The sequence below is a fragment of the Neophocaena asiaeorientalis genome, unplaced genomic scaffold (assembly GCF_003031525.2).
Source record: "Neophocaena asiaeorientalis asiaeorientalis breed wild unplaced genomic scaffold, Neophocaena_asiaeorientalis_V1.1 scaffold317, whole genome shotgun sequence".
In the NCBI taxonomy this organism is placed as follows: domain Eukaryota; kingdom Metazoa; phylum Chordata; class Mammalia; order Artiodactyla; family Phocoenidae; genus Neophocaena; species Neophocaena asiaeorientalis.
The window spans coordinates 2,596,990-2,602,989 of record NW_020173114.1 but is presented as its reverse complement, the minus strand read 5'-3'; positions in this window follow the sequence as shown (position 1 = coordinate 2,602,989).

The following is a 6,000-nucleotide window of genomic DNA, read 5'->3' as shown; positions in this document are numbered from 1 at the left end:
ATAGAATTACCATATGACCCAGCAATCCCACTACTTGGCATATACCCTGAGAAAACCAAAATTCAAAAAGAGTCATGTACCAAAATGTTCATTGCAGCTCTATTTACAATAGCCAGGACATGGAAACAACCTAAGCGCCCATCATCGGATGAATGGATAAAGAAGATGTGGCACATATACACAATGGAATATTACTCAGCCTTAAAAAGAAATGAAATTGAGCTATTTGTAATGAGATGGATAGACCTAGAGTCTGTCATACAGAGTGAAGTAAGTCAGAAAGAAAAAGACAAATACCGTATGCTAACACATATATATGGAATTTAAGGGAAAAAAATGTCATGAAGAACCTAGGGGTAAGATAGGAATAAAGACGCAGACCTACTGGAGAACGGACTTGAGGATATGGGGAGGGGGAAGGGTGAGTTTTGACAGGGCGAGAGAGAGTCATGGACATATACACACTAACAAACGTAGTAAGGTAGATAGCTGGGGGGAAGCAGCCGCAAGGCACAGGGATATTAGCTCGGTGCTTTGTGACAGCCTGGAAGGGTGGGATGGGGAGAGTGGGAGGGAGGGAGACGCAAGAGGGAAGACATATGGGAACATATGTATATGTATAGCTGATTCACTTTGTTATAAAGCAGAAACTAACACACCATTGTAAAACAATTATACCCCAATAAAGATGTTTAAAAAAAAAAAAAACACACACATAAGTGTTTTTCAAATGGCAGGTCATGTTTTGGTGAAAATTTCCTCTGCCAAGCTGAGCTCACTTTAGGTAAGATATCAGAACAAATTTAAATGGATAAGGAAGGAAGGAAGGCAAAAAAAAAAAAAAAAAAAAAAAAAAAAAAAAAAATTAAAACACAAATTTGGTGGTGTGTGTGTGTGGATGCAGGGGTACCAGCAGTGGGGCGGGGGGGTGTTATTAGTTTCCTTAACTATCTTCACTTTTTCTTTCTTCTAATCAGTTTCTTCCACGTAAAACTGGGTTCTTTCTCTCCACGGACCACAAAAATCTGATTCTTGTCCTAGCCCAGATGGTGGAGTACAGTGACCATCAACAGAAGAGATCCAGTAAAAATAAAGGTCAGGATGATGCAGGCCCCAGGTGCCACCTGGGTAGGTAACGGCTTGAGAATCTGTGTCTGAAATGCCAGGCTGGAAAGTCACATCTGCCCAGAGGATCCGGCAACTGTTACCGTGTTTTTGTGTGCCCACCTCTCTGAACCTGCTGAATGTCACTCTCTACCACATTTACTATGCATCACATAGCTGAGACAGAGCTTTCTCATTTCTGAGTAAATGACCATGAGTAAAGACGGTCATGCCTTGAAAATAGTGATGGGAAATAATTCCATTACCTTGGGCGGACTGCCCTTTCACGACTGTCAGGCAACCGAACAGAGGAAACAAGTCGTAACGCTAAGGGCAGACGCTGAGACACATCAAAAACTTTTCCCTAATACTAAAGAGTGGAGGAGAATCCTAGCTTGGGGGAGACTTATGTAACTGAATGTCAACACAGATTTCAAAACCTCGTTTGGAATTGCTGACAGATCTCCGGACATCTGCTGTGTAGTTTGGTGGAAGAACAGAGCTCTGGTTTTAGGCCTGCCTGAGTTTTGTGACTAGTTTCTGCTACTTATGAGGTGGAACCAGAGACAAGTTAGCCTGACTCAGTTTCTTGATCTCTTAAGTGGGGATAATGCCTTTCTCTCAGCAGTCTTGTGAGGATTAAATGAGATCATATATGCACATTGTCTGACTTAACAGTGTTCCTGTCACCTGCCAGCTAGGTGATCTTGGGAAGACTGCCTAACTTCACAGCTTCTTCATCTCTAAAATGGGGATAATTCATACCTCCCAGGTCTGCTGTGACAAGTAAGTCAGGGTAAGTCGTGTTCATCTAGCATTGAATCCAGTCCACTTCCTAATGTCTTCCTCCACCTTCAGAAATGGAAACTTGAAACACATCATCTCGTAAAGAACAGCAGTTACTTAGAATTGGTATGAGGAAGGTGTAGGCCTGACTATGCCTCCGCTACTTCTTAGGCAGAGATGAAAATGCTGTCTTCAACTTTTCCTGCCGACCGTGATGATAAATTAATAGCAAACTGTGTTTAGGCACCGTTCATCTCTAGGGAGCTCTAGGCACGGTGGTGACATAATCTTCACAGCATCCTGAGGAAGAGGAGATGAGTGATTTAATCACCATCTTCAAGACGGAGGGTTATCATCTGGCTGGTGACCAGTTGTTTCCACCACAACCAAAGCCAGATAAAGAGTCAGCAGGCCCAAGTTGCAGGAAAGATCTGAGTTAAACCCTTCGCGATATGTCTTAAGGAGATTCCTATTCAGGCAGTATTTCATTTCAAAGTACTGAATTATGTGGCTACTATTTATAGCTTTCCAGTGGCAAAGTGAAAAGTATCTTTCTTTACAGTATCTACACAGTTTGGCTTAACACCTGGGTGATTCCTTTGGGCAGGTCTTCCCCTGGAACTACTCTAGCCAATTTTCAGGGTGGGCTACTTGGCAGTTCCCCAGGGACATTCGGAAAAGGCTCTGAGCAGGTTATCCCATGGTTGAGTGAGCTTCAAGCAGCTAACCCAGACCCAGCCTGAAGGTTAAAAAATGCAACGGGTTTGATTAGCTACCTGAGCTTGTGAAGGGTGTCCATGGGCTGAGCACGAGTGCCTATGTCATTAGAGTAGCTGTAGGACCTTCAAAACCTCAGACCCCTCGGAGAATGATATATAATTAATTACAATCAGAAGCAGTAGACTATCACCCTTCTTTCCTGTGGTTGCTATGGTGAACAAATGGTATGGTTGCCAGCAAGAGCGACTGGGGGGCATGGAAGCTGCTTTATAAACCAGAAGCACCAGCAAAACCTCAACTCCTCCCCAACTAGGGTCCAGCAAGAGGCTGATAGGAGAGGCAGAATCCAACGGTGGTAGAAACATTGGTCACCGGCGCTATCCTCTTCCCAGCCCCTGATGATGGCCAGCTGACTCGTTCTCGATAGGTGTGTTATTTCGGATAACACTTCTCAAATTTTTACACGCCTGTAAATCACCTGGATATCATCTTGTTAACATACAGATTTTGATTCAGTAGGTCTTTAGGTCTGCATGCGTCAGAGCCCTCTATCCACAGAGGCTTAGACAAGACAGATTTTTTTCCTTCTTTATGTAGCCCTGCTCCTTGAAGTTGCAGGGCCCAGGCTTCTTCTGCCCTTTTGCTAGGCCACGCCGGGTTTGTTGTCCTGGTCTGTACAGTCTTCATTGCACCCGTTTCTATATCTGCAGTTTAACCAGCAGGCTTGGGGAAGGGAAGGGCATGCCCATCTCCTTGAGGGCCTGATCGAGAAACTGCACGTTCCTTGTTCTACTTTTTTTGGCTAGAATTTAGTCACTTGGCCACATCTAGCTTCAAGTACGGTTGGGAAATATTTTATTTTATACACATTTTATTCTATGTTTGCAGGTGTCAACTGAAAATTCCATGACCACGGAAGGAGAGAATGCATATTAGGGAAGGCTAACAGTCTCCATCACAGTTGGGGATAAAACTAACGACAGCAGAATGTTACTGAGTACTTACTCTCTGCCAGGCACAGTCCCTTAAATCATTCAATCTTCACAAAAAATGCCATTGGTAGGCATTATTATTATTTCCGTTTACAGATAAAGAAACTGAGGCTTAGAGAGGTTAAGTCGCTTGCTATGGTCGTACAGCTGAGGCCGAGGCAGGATTCGAATCCAGACACTCACTCCAGAGCCTGAAATCTTGGGAGCAAATAAAGAGCTGACTATAGAGACAGCAAGCAGGACAGGGGCAGTTTCTAGCAAAGGGGTCCTGCAGCAGTGGGAGGGTGCTGGGTCACGAGTCAGAATTCCAAGTAAAAACATCTTACTCATTTCCACGAGCAAGTTGTGGCTTACTTGGGGCAATTTATACATTGTATTTCCAGAGGCAGAAGGATGAAGACAGCACAGCGATTCTTCTTTGGAGTTGGAAGACTTGTGAGTTAAGGGGCTTATTCCCCTGATGTTGGTGGCATGGGCATGACCGTCTCGAGGGCTTGTGGCCTGCTGGTCTTCTGCCCCCTCCCCTGCAGCAGACACCACTCTGAATAGCTGGTGCACTTGTCCCAGAAGAGCGACAGCTGGCCAGGGCTAGATGGGGCCACTGCTTTGTGTCACAGTCACAAGTTAGAGGACATTTGAAAACTGTTTTCCAGGCTTTTTTTTCCCCTTCTTTTCATGAAAGGGGCTTTTTGTTAGTACTGCCTTTGTTTAAGGATGATAAAGGGACCATTTTATTGGAATGAATTACTGACTCGAGTGCTGCCAGAGGTCTTAGCGAGAGGATAGCCCTCTGGCTTCACTTCAGCAGGTGAATGGAAACAACCAATGGGCGTTGGTCTCAAGGGCATTTTGGAGTTTGCTCCATCAGCAACTTTGAGTATAGTTGCTGGCCGAAGTCGAGTCCAGGGTAGGCAGTCAGAGACAGTACTAGCAATAATATTAATAAAACATAACACCTTTTCCTTTGCATATGAAAAATGTCAAACGATCAGGAGGTCTGTTGTCCAGGACTTACAGAGAATGATCTATTTCTACCCACTACTAAATTTCTAAATCTCCACTACTAAAATAGGGTCCCAGTAACAATCTCAGCTCATCTTTCTGAACCTCTGAAAAAGCCAATCCTCTCTGCAGAGCCAACTGAATGTTGGTGGAAAAAAAGTCAAACAGCTGAAAACAAGCCAGATTCTCTAAGACTCTGTGGAATTCACATAGACATGAAACATTTAAAGATACTTTAAAATAATTTTCTTCAAATGGTGCTCCAGGGACTTTAGAAAAAGATATGAAAATACTAGTAAGCCAAACTTGTACATTTTAACTTGTGTTTCCCCCATGTCTAGAGCGTGCGGTGCCAACATAAATTTGTGAAGACATATGGGTTGACGGTATATTTGGGCCCATAATCTCATCTGCTGTTTTATTGAGACTCCAAGACCCAGTATATTTAACGTCTGCTAGATGAATCAGCATTTCTTAGGAAGCCTCTTTTAAAATATGGCTATTTGCAAACAGTGGCAAGGAATGCGGCATTTAAATCAACTGACCGTGAACTCTTCAGAGTTTAAGGAAATCATTAAGGGCTAATAAAATCAATAGAAGTTTGGGTAAGAGCAAAGATACCGCTTGATATCGTCTGAAGGCATGTTAACACCAATCAGCTAGCTCTAAGTGACTGGACCCCAGGTACTGATAAGGAAACAGGTGCCTAACGGCAGGTGCCAGTGGTCAGGCTGTGGGAAGGTCAGACCGGCTCCTACAGGCCTCTCCTCTGACAAGCAAGGTGAGTTGTGGGTAGGCTGCCACTTGTGCCCTTCAAAAACAACAGGCACTTGTCTTAAGAGAGGAACGCAAGTTTCCCAGTCCATAAAGCAAGGATCGTAAGGTCTGGCCTGTTTATCTTACAAGCAAGACAGTGTGGCATCCTTCTAAAGACACTGTACCAATTTCTGCTGGTGGCATTACTACGCAGGGAGAACAGTGCCCTATGTGGCTGGTGGTAAGGAAATGTCCAGGAGTGTTTACAGGCAGAGTTTCTAAGTGCAAAGCTTCACCGAAGCTCCTCTTTAACCAAATGTGCCCCCTCCCAGCCGTTATTCATGCACAGATTCTGTACACCTTCTGTATTACAACTGTAATCAATCATTTGTATTATTTGCCTAATTGATATGATCTCCCACGCTTTGTTATAAACCTCCACGTAGCCAGGGGCTGTGACTTATTCCAACAGTTAATCCCCAGTTCCTTGAACTTGCAAGGCACAAAGTAGGTACATAATCAATACCAGCGAAATCAATCAGTGAATGCTGAGAGAAATGGAGGATGTGTACCTGGGAGAGAATGTGCTTACACCAAAAATCCGCCTCTGCCCTCCGATTTTCTAAACTTGGGCTTTTAT